The sequence below is a fragment of the Sylvia atricapilla genome, chromosome 6 (genome assembly GCF_009819655.1).
Source record: "Sylvia atricapilla isolate bSylAtr1 chromosome 6, bSylAtr1.pri, whole genome shotgun sequence".
Lineage (NCBI taxonomy): Eukaryota > Metazoa > Chordata > Aves > Passeriformes > Sylviidae > Sylvia > Sylvia atricapilla.
Genome location: NC_089145.1, coordinates 11,469,171 through 11,482,968, shown reverse-complemented (window position 1 = coordinate 11,482,968; position 13,798 = coordinate 11,469,171).

The window sequence follows — 13,798 nt, the reverse complement described above, 5'->3', positions numbered from 1 at the left end:
AATTATCAAATATTAAAATCCTAAAGTTACTGTTATTTTGTGTGCTCATGTTGCAGCTCAGTTTATATGTTCAGCACAATAAGACCTCAATCTAGGTTGGCATGTGAGCACACTGACAACTTTTAATGTTAAAAAAGATGAAATTGTTAAAGAAGACTTTGTACAAGACAAAAATATTCTTGTGCAGCATTCAAGGTTGCTCCAGAGTGTGCTTGGCACAGTGAATTGGAATTACAGTAGCACAAGATTCAACATTGCAGGTTCCTGAGATTCCCAATTCCAGAAACTCCTCATCCATCTACTGATCCCCCAAAATGTTTGGCATTTACTTCAAACTAAGAAAAGTTATTACCAACATTCAAATAAACAATACTCCACTGTGCAGCCAGAAATAGTTATGGAAATATGAACTACGAAAAAGTGGCATAACACAAATTATCTGGAAGCAGTTACTATTTGCTAGTTTTCAACACAGCTGAGTGCTCTAATGCCAAAAGAAAAAGTACAAGAAACACCAGAGGAGCCTGTCCTTTAAAAGATATTTGCATAAGAAATGGCAGGGGGAAAAACTTTACACTCCATCTCCCTCCCATCTAAAGTATCTTATTCCACCACATATATCAGCAAAGCTGCCACGAGCAGATGCTAACACTGTAATTAATTCTCAGGACCCTTTTGTTTTACTACAGGGAATGAACGTGAAATAGTTGGGTGAACTAAATTGAGCATCAAGTACATTCAGTTGCTGATGGCAAATTGATTTTTTCACAGCAGGCTATCAGTACAATTTCAGACAAGCATTTCATTAAGACACAGCATATATAACTCCTTATAACTTTGAACTACCTTCAGCACAGCATTAGGATCAAAGAACAATCAAGTCTTTGAGACTATTCTTAAAATAAAAAATGGGCTCTTGACACCATGTTCTCTAGAGAGAGAAAAACAAAAATCAAACTCCAAACGCTTGCTTGTGCAGCTTTTAAGTTTGCTAACAACATAGCTGGCATGAACTCTTGCGTGGCAATTTCCATATGAATCTTCCAGCTTTTTTCCTAAAAACACCTGGTGTCAGCTCTAGATGAAAACCCACCCAATACCTGTTTTTTCCAAGTGACTTGTCACAGCAGTGCTCACCTGGCAATTAGGCAGCGAGGACAGCTGACTTCACAGCACAGCACAACATGGAGAAATATTCTCCCTGGTGTCTGGCAGGCAGGTAGGTCATTGCTCTGCGCCCTTCCTGAAGTTCCTTGTGAGGATGGAAGCAGTGATAGAGAAATATCAAAAAAAAGAGGACTCTGAGCAATGTTATTCACACAATTGGAGAATTCTCTCCAATTGATCCCACCAGAAGGTTTTTTACAAGCTATACCTCCCAGTGATTCAAAGCAGGAGCCTGGAAGGAATCCGGGCAGGATAAGTGAAAAATGGGATCAAAATGAAAAATGCAGAAAACAGTATTGCCACAAACTGACCCTGAAATTTTACATCTACTTAGACAGTCAGATATGTTAGTTGTTCAGCTGGGTTCTCGTTTGGGTTCAGCAGTGACTAAAGTTGTTCCAAATTAGTAAAACTTCAAACTAGCAAACAGTTCATGCTGAATTACTGTTCAAGGAAAGAAAATAAAAAGGTTCAAGTTAGTATTTCCTCCAAGTTCAGTTTAATTAGCTGTACTTACATAAGAAACAGTGGGGAAATGCTGCCTTGTTTGGTGGTTTTGCTTTAACCTTTCAGACAAGGTTACTGGGCCCCTACTTAATGAGAATTTTTAGTTGAAACCTCAGTCTTTAAATGCTTTCCAGCTTGCTGCCAGAAATGATGCTGAACTCTGTACAGCAAGAGAAGCTACCAATTTATCTTCCTCTTCTGTTCACTTCCTGTCCTACCCATCCCACGGAGTCTTATCTCACACATGCCAAAACTTCCCATTCCCTCCTCCATTCCCACTCTGCCTTTCCATCACCTCATCTGGCACTCAGCTGCATCTTTATGGGCTCCATACAGTCACTCCTGCGGTACTTTTTCCCCCAGCTCCTCCCTTAGCTCTATCTCTGATCCAGTATTTCTCAGGGCTTCATTCCTATTTGTTCTCTTTCACCTTCTTGGTATTCTCTCTAAAATCATCCAGATTCCAAACCCAGTGGGGGATAGCAGAGATGTTGGTCATCTTTGTTGTGCCACTCTAAACATGAACCTGCAAAGATTTAGTAGAGCCCACAGTCCCACATCAAAATGAGTGACAGATAGTAGGTACATTTAAAATGGTCAGCTGTAAAATAAATTTTCAAAACAGTCCTGTAAGTAAAACATAAGTATTTAGTTCATGAGGCCCAAATTAGGACCTGCTGGTCAGATCACAGTTGATTTTTTATAATTGCAGGAGGGTTTAATTTCTCAGAGTTGGCATAAAAAATATCTAAATTTTTTATAAAGAGTTTTAAATGGCCTGTTTTGTTCATTTTAACTCAAGCTAATTATTCTGTGTACTTGACTGTTTTTTTAAAATGCAAATTTGATGCACAAAAATATGTCAATGTGGGGAAATTCATTACTTTTTCCATATGAAAGAGTTCAGGCAAATATCCAACAGTATATAAAACCTCAAAAAATGCAACTAATAAATCACAACCAGAGTTTCCTCAGTTCTGTTACAGTTGCTTAAGATGATGAAACAAAACACTTACTTTAATTGGTTGTTCCTTGTTCTTTCTACACAGCGCTGTTTTCCCTGTGAGATTTCAAATGATAAGTAACTGGAAATTAGGAAGAGAATTAGTCCATTATTCTGCAGCAATGACACAATGATTAATTATATTAACTTACTGCCCCTTCTGCTTTCAAACCCTACAGTCATAAAATTAGTTTTGTTCAATATTCCAGAAGGGATATGAAAATTAAATTTACACAATTTAACAAAGTCCTGCAGGAAAGCCATACTCATCTAAGATAGTAGATGGATGGATCCTCTAATTTACAATAATATGCAGATGGCATACCTACCCCTTACAGAGCAGTGTGCAGATAAGGAAGTTTCCCAAACAGCTCAGGAAAAGAGACTTTGAAAGGACATTGGTGGAAATAGATCAGGCAAGTCTGAGCTTGTGCATCCTCCTGGAAAGCACTCAAAAACTTTTCACTGCAATTCCCCCTGTACTTAATAATTATAATTTCTTTTATCTAGTTCTTTTTAAACCACGTAATATTTTAAACACCCTGAGCATATTCTACGCCCTAGTGAATATGAAATAAATGAAAGGTTATTAGGGTCTAGGGAGGCAGATGGTGAATTAAAATCACTGCCACACCAACCCAAATCCCCACAACTCCCACGTTTCTGGTAAATAATGTATTTCAGGAAGAGCATATTAATTTTGAGGAAGTATTGCCCCATTTCTGCCACATTTTCAATGCTGGAAAACACTCAGATGCAATCCAACCCTCTCACTGCATGTCTTTTGCACCACATAATGTTGCATGTTTCAAAAATTTTTGCTTTACATTAACTGACTCTTTTTTCCTCTGGAATTATGAATAATATCAGAGATCTGGAGCACTAAGTACATATCTTAACCCCAGAACAGCTATGCAACAGAGCCAGACTCAGCAGCTAACCTTTGTGCCTTAGCCCTGACATGGACACTCTTTACTGGTTTCAGAATATCAAAATAAACTGACTGCAAAGCATTATTTCCATCCCTAAATGAACAATACAAAACAAAACAAAGTGTCTATATGAAGAATGCAAGGGCTTTATAGGATCAAGGTCTGCACATTTATGGGGAAGATTCAATCAAGGAATCTGAATGTTTGTACTGCCATACAATCAGGACATAGCTAAATTATTGGGAAAGAGGGGGGAAAGTAGAGTTAAAGGACTTACTTATGTCTTGATTTAAAAAGGTGGCATTTCATATTGCCAACATGCTGTACTTGAGTCAAGTAACTCGTAGATGACCTTTCCTGCAATATATGGATAAACTGGATTATTATGGGCAAACAGAGAAAGTTAGCAATGCACATTATCCAATAATAATTTTATCAAAATTAAACCCTGTACTTTATTGCAAATTCAGGTCATAATGAAAACAGACAGACTGTTAAATATGAGAGAATACCAAAATCCTCAGCTGGTAAGCCAGAAAAATCTAGACAGTTACAATTTATTAATTGTAAAATAAATTAACTCTCTACTTTTTAACTCATTTAAAACAAATACCATGAGCCATAAATCACCTTTGATACATAAATAAACTCAGAACCATCCAGGAAAACCACCCATGGTTCTCAAGGACTGGAGGAACAATGCAGTCCCTGCACACAGGACATATCCTGCAGGTGAATCCATGCCTGGTGTTATGAATTTGGATTTTTCACAAAATTATTTTTATTCACAAAGTTCAGTGGAAGAAGCAGAACTTTAGGAGCTACTGCATGGGCTGCCTGTAACAGAGACCTTAATCCTTGGCACTGGAATTATTAAGACTCAGATAAATTTATTTTAGGAAAAACTCAACAGAACAATACTCTTAAAGAGGTGTTTCTAATAAATGTAAGTACTATTCTTAAATGATAACATTCAGTAGGAACATGAAATATAAGGTACTTCAACTAATTACATTAATTTCCCCCAAGTTAATCACCACTGGAGAAGCAGCAAACATTACGTCAAATCTTGTGCCTGCAGTCAGCTCCCAGCCCATGGGGCAGCACCTCTGGGGATCAGCACAGTAAAAGCTACCTTCATGCAGTAGCTATCCATTTTCTTTCCTAAATCTTCCAACATTCTTTCCATGCCAAAAATAATGTCATTTTTCTTTCACAGGTACCAATGCCTGAAGTACCTGATTGAAATATATTTGATTTTCCAGTTAAAAAAAAAATTAAAAGGTTCTATTTTTAAAAATGCTTTTAGTCTGCTCATTATACATTATGAAATAGGAATCTAAAGGTGCTGCAATCTCCCTCAGCTACCTCAGGGCACTCAGTTCCAGTTCATGCTGACTGGAAGTAGCTCACCCCAGTGGCCTCTCCCACTGTGTTTTTAAGAGCTTGGCATCTCCTGCCAAACCCACAATTGACTCCCAAGGTTTGCTTGAGAAAGAATTAGTCCTAAAGAAGAGAAGTTTAAAAAGCCAGGCTTAAGGACATTCTCCCCAACTCTTGATATCACCATATTACACACGACTTTGAAACCAGTATATTTCAAACAGAGAGGCCACCTTGCCAAAATTTACTGTCAGGTCTCAGATATTCACCCATTTAGGAACTGAACTTTTAAGGACTGAGGCAGCAGATGTATCCTTTTCTCCAGGTAGATTATTACGCATTCCTTGTATGCCAGCGTAGTTGACACTATTTTTTTCCTGAAGAAAGATTATGAAATTCCTAGACATAAAATACATGGTGATGTATTTGTCAGCCCTGGAATAACCTGAAAAGAGGTGAAAGTGGCTCCTGGGATAAAAAAAAAAAAAAAAAAAAAAAAAAGGAATGAGTTATAAGTATACTTCAATTCCTCAACATTTGCTATTCCAGAGAGTTTGGGAAGAGCCCTACTACTTAAGCCATCTCTCTCTTGTCCTTCCAGGCATCCTTTCTAAATTACTTCAGTTTCAGTCTGAGAAAAAAAAATACATCACAGCAAGTGTAGCCTGAGGTGACAGTGAGTGACTCAGGCACCTCTGAGAAAAGGCCACTTCCACTAGAAGAGGTCACACATAACATGCCAGCTACACCACAAAAAATTGCTTGTTTGACCACTGTGGCTTGTGAATCAAGAGCAACACGGGCTCCTCTAAGACCCCCACACTGCAGATTCATGTTCCGATCCACGGCTGCCAAACAAGTGCATTACTCCTGGCGTGCTGCCCCAGCCCAGGAAGGCAGGCCAAGGGCCAGCTCACACAGACACCTGACAGCCACCCGGGGCAGGAGTGGAAGGACTTCATACAGGGAGGGTGATGACAAGGATGTGTAACCTGACCCAAGCAGGGCTGTTCCCAGGGGAATTCGCCCCACTGTCCCCAGCCAGCCGTCTGCTGGGTAACTGCCTCTGGGGCTCAATTGCACATGTACAATTTGCAGGCTCCTTTTTCAAACTCTATTCAGATCTGTAAATATAACCATTTCCATATAACATTTTCCAGCCCTTCTGGTGGTTGCTCCCAGCCTGCCTGTGCTGTAACTTACTTTCATTTTGTCTGGGTTGAGCTGACCTGGCTCGTACAGGTCCATTCTTTGTTTATTCCACTGGTAGCCTTCACAGAGGAGATACACTGAATGGTCTCTGTGTCCTTCCACTGAAAGGTAAAAGTCAAAATTTTGTGTACCTTGGCAGAAACTTAAGACCAACAAAAGCAAACAGTCCTGTCAAATAAAGGGCATCAGTTAATAGGAGAATAAGAATTCAGCATTATGACAATATGACAACAGTAGTAAGGCTAAAAGACAAAACGCATCAAAGCCTCACACAGATAAGATACTTTCTCCTTCTCTTCATTTTCTAGTTCAAAATGTTAAGCACAAGTAAAAGCCACATATGAAGAAAGGAACCACTGTGAAAGCTGCTGTGCTCCTGCCAGTCGGTACAAGACAATCTTGACCTTCACGCCACAATATTAAGCCAAAGTTCTTGAAAGGAGGCATTGTTTCAAAAGCCAGGCATTTTCTCAAGGGTGAGAAATGCCTGTTAAAGACTAGGCTGAAACCCCCGAGGTCAGATTACATTTGACATGTGACATCTAAACTTCTTTATCTGAAAGGGGAATTTAGAAAGCTCTGACTGCCCTGTACTACTTAGCTGTGCTTTGAAGAGAATCCAGCATAAGTGTATACTAACAGAAAGTCCATGGGAAAGCTTTAGATAGGGCTTTAGATATCATTGCTATTTATCTAAATATTTATCCTGTGATGTGTGAGTGCACCTGCTGCTCTCCTTTGGGCCTAAAGAGAGTTATTTCTGTTTTGGATAGGTCTGGCACGAAATACACAGCAGATAAAGTGCCACCAGCCGCCCTGCCCCAGCAACACCTAAGGAAACAGGTTCCCTGAGATGGAAAATTATGTCTTTTATCATACAGTAATGTGATTCTAGTAAGAGCCTAAATACGGATGCACAGAAGCTTTTACTTAGATAGACACAACATGCAAAATAGGCTTATTAAGTGCCATTATCTGTAATTGCCCTGGCAGGGATAATTTGTTATTAAGAGCTGCAGTGTCACTGGCAGCAGGTGAAATTTTGAAAGCGTGGTTTGGGCAGAGACACCCACAACAAATGGTGTATGAAAGAGCAGACGTGACCCAGCAGAGTGAGCTCAGCCCAGAAACCCAACTCAATTCTGGGGCTGCATCCAGAGCACCAGGTGAGGGAGGGGAATTTTCTCTGGTGAGACCTGTTGGAACCAGACCAGAGGAGGCCACCAAATTTATCTGAGGGCTGGAGAACCTCTCCTATGAGGAAAGGCTGAGAGAGTTTGGTTTGTTCAGCCTGGAAAAGAGGAAACTCCAGGGCGACCTAATGGCAGCCTACTCATACCTGAAGGGAGCTACAAGAGAGACAGAGAGGCACTGATTACTTGAGCGTGTAGTGGCAGGACAAGGGGGAATGATTTTAAACCGAGAGTAGGTTTCGATTGGACATCAGGAAGGAATTCTTATCTCTAAGGGTTGTGAGGCACGGGCACAGGTTGCCCAAAGAAGCCGTGGATGCCTCATCAGTGTTCAGTGCCAGGCTGGACAGGGCCATCAGCAGCCTGGTCTGGTGGAAGGTGTCCCTACACCTGGTAGCGGGGTGGAAACTGGGTGATCACTGAGGTCCCTCCCAAACCAAATCGTTCTATCATTCTGTGAAACGCGTAGCGAATTTTCTTTAGCCAACCTGACTTCTCAGATCCTGAGAAGTTCATCGGCACCGCAAAGGGCAGCACCACAGGAAAATACCGCGGTGTCGCCTGCCCCTTCGACACCCATTTCACGGTCCCTTCAGCAACCGGGATCCTGGAGCTCCATCTACTGGTGCCGCGGGACCGGCCGGGGAGGAGGCGGCAGCCGGGACCGGGAACCCTGCCCGGGACACGGCCGGGATCGGGGAACCCTGCCCGGGACACGGCCGGGATGAGGGGAACCCTGCCCGGGACACGGCCGGGATGAGGGAAACCCTGCCCGGGACACGGCCGGGATGAGGGGAACCCTGCCCGGGACACGGCCGGGATGAGGGGAACCCTGCCCGGGACACGGCCGGGATGAGGGGAACCCTGCCCGGGACACGGCCGGAATGAGGGGAACCCTGCCCGGGACACGGCCGGGATGAGGGGAACCCTGCCCGGGACACGGCCGGGATGAGGGGAACCCTGCCCGGGACACGGCCGGGATGAGGGGAACCCTGCCCGGGATGAGGGGAACACTGCCCGGGACACGGTCGGGATGAGGGGATCCTTGCCTGGGATGAGGGGAACCCTGCCCGGGACACGGCCGGGATGAGGGGATCCTTGCCTGGGATGAGGGGAACCCTGCCCGGGACACGGCCAGGATCAGGGAACCCTGCCCAGGATGAGGGGAACACTGCCCGAGACACGGTCGGGATGAGGGGATCCTTGCCTGGGATGAGGGGAAGCCTGCCCCGGGCACCACAAAGTTAGCGGGACTCTCCCTGGGAAGACGCTGCTGCAGCTCCCCATGCTCATCCCGCTCCCCGCTGGAGTATCGCAGGATCGTTTGGCTGTGGAAGGTCTCAAGTTCCTTCAAATGAGCTCAGAAGTCACTGAGAGTCCCCACAGCGACCTCCAAGTACACGAGGACATTTCAGAAGGAAAGAGGACCTTACCTGGAGAGAACTTGATTGTTTCCAGATCGGTAAATTCTTGTAAGTGACCATATTTTAAAGTGTGCAGTACCAAATATCCTAACACTAATGTCCCAAAATGGTTTTCAGTAAGTGGTAAAACCCCCACAAGCAGACAGCTTCTCGTAGTACATTTTCCCCTCTTCCCAATAATGCCTCAAATCAGTAATTTTCTCTTTGTTTTTCCCCTATATAAAATCAGAGTCAGTTACCAGCGATGACACAAGTGGAAATTGGCCTCTCACATCCGTCTCCGACTGAGGTGCTCACCGATTTACCCCAGGTGAGGATAATCTGGTCAAACAATCACAGAATAGCCAGGCCATAGGGGCAAGGCTCATTGGTGCATCTTCTCAATTGAGAATTTGGTTTACAGCTATTTGCCAAGCACTTTTCATATCCCAAAGTTTTGGTGAAACCGCTTGTATTTTTAAGAAATAGCATGTGGGAGTTTTTATTGTTAATATCTATTTATATGGCCACAGCTTTATTAGAAATGTGCCTGTTCTGTCTTTTCCATAAGTGGTGCGTCAGGGTTAGAGAGACTTGAGAAAAACTGTTGCTTTGACACTCTCCATCTACAAATCAACCTCCTTTGACAAACACTTTCAGCTTGCTTTACTCACAAATTTGAATTTAAGCACTATCTTTTTCCAGAAAGAAAATAAAGGGGGAAATTAACTTCCCTCTTTCCCCATAACACCAGATTGAGAGAGAGCTATCAAGAGATATATAAGTGCTAACTGTTTTCTACTGGGTACTTAAGGGAAACAGATGGGTGTAATTATAGTTTTATGGAGGTCTTACCTAAAATGCTTACACTCAGCTGCCACATTACAGTTTGATTCTCAGTTATAAATACATATATTCATCTCTGTAAAAGTCTGCACAGATTTTTAGCTAAGGAGGAACATGCAGCCCCGTAGCTACCTCCCATAGAAGGAGACTATATTAAAACCAGAAGGTGTGCAATGATACTGGAATACACAGGACTTGGAGGCTGCAAATTCTCCTTGTTTAAAACCACTCAGGTCGTGCTGAAAGCAGCAGAGGGAGCCAGCTGCCTTGCTTTGGAGGTACCAGAGCTGCTGATGCCCTGCAGACAGCCCAGAACCGAACCTCCACCTGCTTTACCCCGGGACAGTGAATCTTTTGTTCCCAGAGGCTGTGTCGTTCTACAGGAGACATTAGAAAAAGCTGAGTTTTGCTACATCAGTAAAGTTTACTGACCCATTCAGGCTGTACCACCACCTCTAGGAGTGAGCAGCACCTAAATACTTCCCAGGAACCTGAGAAAATACCCATTCAATTTCAAAATACAACTGAGCAAGAAAAGAAAACCAAAAAAACTACGCCTCCCACCCTTTACTTCTGTGTAAGCATTTAATCTTTTCATAAGAGCTGCAGAAACATCTTTGCTCAAATGATGAGGGAAGTTACACACAGAAAACCAGCACCAAGACTGCAGTAACACCCCTCACCCCCAGCATCACCTTTGGTGTTTACTCACCTTCGATTCCATTAAAAGAATTCTCATTTTCTCCCTACATGGTGAGACAGTGTTAAAAAAAAAAAAATAGAGAGAGAGAGAGAAAACAGCTAATGCTGTCACATACATTTTAAAATTTGAATCTCAGTTTAGGCAAATGAAGTAATACCACAAATTTCCATGTAATTTTTGGATCTCTAGCTTTTTTCTCTCCCCACTGGAACTACAAGAAAACATCCCCAGGGCTAAAAGTCACAAGTCCTCCTGCTCCCTTTTCAGAGAGCATCTTCCTCTTTGCTTCTCACACACTGTAGTGTTAAGGCTCAATTTATATCTGAATGACCCCAGTTAAATCAGTCTTCAAGGCACTTGCACAGATACTCAGGAGCAAAAAAATTGATTAGTTAATCATTTAATTACAAACAGCTGAATTACTAATGGAGCACTTAACTCAAAATGAGAAGGGCATTATAGTACTGACATCTGGGAAGAGGTGAGGCAACCAATGTAAATTCATTTGTAAATTGTGCATTATTTGGAAGCAGTAAAAGCAAATAAACACAGAATCAGGCTAATTCTACAGCTTTCTCACAAGCAGAGTAAAAGGCTGAGTTCTGTAGCTATAAATATACTCATGGATTTGCAGTATGCCCTAGTTAGGACCAGTAAAAGGAAGAAATTGCATATTCCCATTCCACTAAATATCTTTTCACAGTATGACTCATCTAGATAGCAGATGAAGGGTGTGCTGGAGCAACACTTTTCCCAGCTGAGGGGTGGAATGTCTCCAGGGTAGTTCCCATGTCCAGAGTAGGCTTGTCTCTTCCTGCCCTCAGGGATTCCTGGCCTCACTGGGCTCAGGCTGGCATGATGCAACACAGCACAGCACACCGAGAAGAGCTTTGAACATGATGCAAGAGCTACAAAGTGAGACTCACCTCAAAAAGTCATTGTCGTGAACTCCTTTCCAGCAGGCTCACTCCAAATAAGAGTGCAGAGATTTTTTGTGGTATTTGAAAGATCAAAAATAAAGATTAGGGCTTTCTGCTTTCTTGAATGGCATGGGATATTACTTCTAGGGAGCCTTTATGTGGTTCAATCTCTGGAGAAAATCCATGGTGTTTGTATCATCCCTGAGATAACCTGGCTCAGCCAGAGGTTATGGCTGTAGTATCTGCATTGCCCAGGCCACTGCCGCTGCTCTGGAGCTGTGAGGCACTGCAGTGAGTTTGCAGCGTTGCCCCCATCCCCCCCACTGAACAGAACTGCCCTGTAGGTAAAACAAGCTCTGTGTGATTCCTGACATTGCTCCAGGACTGGAGGTGCTGGGCTCAAGCATCATTAGCAGCATACTGCCAGAGCCAAATCCCCTCATCCATAATGAAAGGTTTCAGTATCCCAAAGCTGAGATGTCTCACAATGCTTTCATTTAACACTGCTCCATGATAATCCTGCAACCAGGTCTGGGGGCTGAATTCAATTTCCATCTCTGCTGCTCACTCATTCCATTAGCTTGTCACGCTGTTTTCCACAGTTATAGGTGGGAAATATTTATAAGTACATCACAAACACGGATGAAAGCCAGTTAACCAAGGTTTCTAAAGCCCTCAGAGGCCACAGGGAAAGAGAAACAGGGGGGTGTCCAGTGTTTGTTTAAAGAGATGAATGTTATTTTTCATAAGCCAGAGCCCACCTGCATATGTTAATAATATACTACCCTGCAGATGCCTGAGGCATTCAAAATTATGTGCAAGATGCAGGACTGAGTTTGGGTAGGATTTAAAGATTAATTTTGAATTGATTTTCACTTTATCTAAGCTCTATATTGTTCCTTTATTCATACCATAGAAGAAAATCCCCTGTAAGGTTTGGTTTAATTTCTGTGATATACAGAACACTTGCACGGTCTGCTGGTTCTATAGTGATCAGCCCATTCTATTAATACTTTCAGTTTTAGAATTTAAAGGTGTTCTCCATTTGCTGTTCTATCACAGGATAGAACTGCTTAGCTTGGCCCAGTGGGTTGTAAATTCAGAAGAGTTGCACTGTGCACCACAGGCTGCACAGTGTGGTATAGACACGTTCATAAACTATTGCCTTGACTTAAATCTAGGCCTGGTCCAATGCTGCTGCAAAAAACATTAAAAGTGTAGTAAATAGAAAAAATGTGATTATTTACAGAATAAACAATAACTTATAAATTACCATACAATCCAGAATAACTGCATAAAATATCCTGGCACAACAGTCTATCTGTTTTACGGTTGTTATCTGAAGATAACACAATTCTGGTGCTTTTTAATGACCTCTTAACACTGACATTTGCTAGGCCAAGTATAAAACCAGATCAAATTCTGTGAGTTTCTAAGGGCAGAGTTCAACATCTGAAGCCCTGTTAGAGCGCTGTGTTTGTTCATTCAGCCAGGAAGAATGCTCATCCTGGTGTGGGCAGTCAGCAAAAGACTTGGCAATAAGCTAATTCTGCAGTGTACAAATCTCATCATTTTAAAGGTACAATCCAAATATTAGGTCTGATTTGAAAATTTACAGGGAGTCTGTTACAAGTTCCACCCTAAACAGGAAGAAGTCATCCAAAAATTATCTTTCAAGAACTTCTTTTTCAGACACTTGGAATGAAAAGGGAGCAACTGGGCCTGGATATCTGACAACAAATTTGAACATTGCAATTTCTCGTCTCCACAGTAATACTGCCAGCACAGCAAATGCTTTTCCCAAAAAAGCCATCCAAATACTGTCTTCCTACTTTACATATCCTAATAGGAGCTTCTACAAAAGTCTCCTTAATCTAAATGCTACCGGTCTACTAAATGCTCTCATGAGAACACACATAACTACACAATAAAATGTACTTCCACAAACACTAACAGACAGGAACAGACAGTGGGGATAGCATTTCTCAAAAAAACACTCCTCTTACTTCTTGTTCCTGGTCTACAAATACAGCTTCAGAAAATGTGCACCCTCCTCAGCCCATGACTACAGCCTGTCTTTATTTCCTCCAGATTGTCTCATTTGATAGCTCAATAAAATCAGAGTAACTTAGCTGGTATTTAGATTTCTGTCTATAATGGAGTTTATTGCCTGTATTTAACACTTGAAGGAATTGTGTGCCCAAAAGATTTTCTACATTTTCCTATTTATACAACAAAAAAGTTACCTCAAACTATAAATTCTCTCCTAATTATGTCTGAAGATCAGCACAGCTGTAACCCTGAGAGAAGGATTTCTCTACCCCTCCAGCCAATAGGCCCCCAGGCCAGAAAGTTGATGCTGATAGTTTTATTTTCTCAAAAACCAAAGAGGAACCAATAATTATATAAAAACACTTGCAGTGTCTGCTTGACTTCTTGCCAATAGAGGTTTTTGTTGTTGTTGTTGTAAATTATTCCAATTTTTGGCATTTTCAGTTTTAGAAATAATAGATTAGAATATCTCTTCTG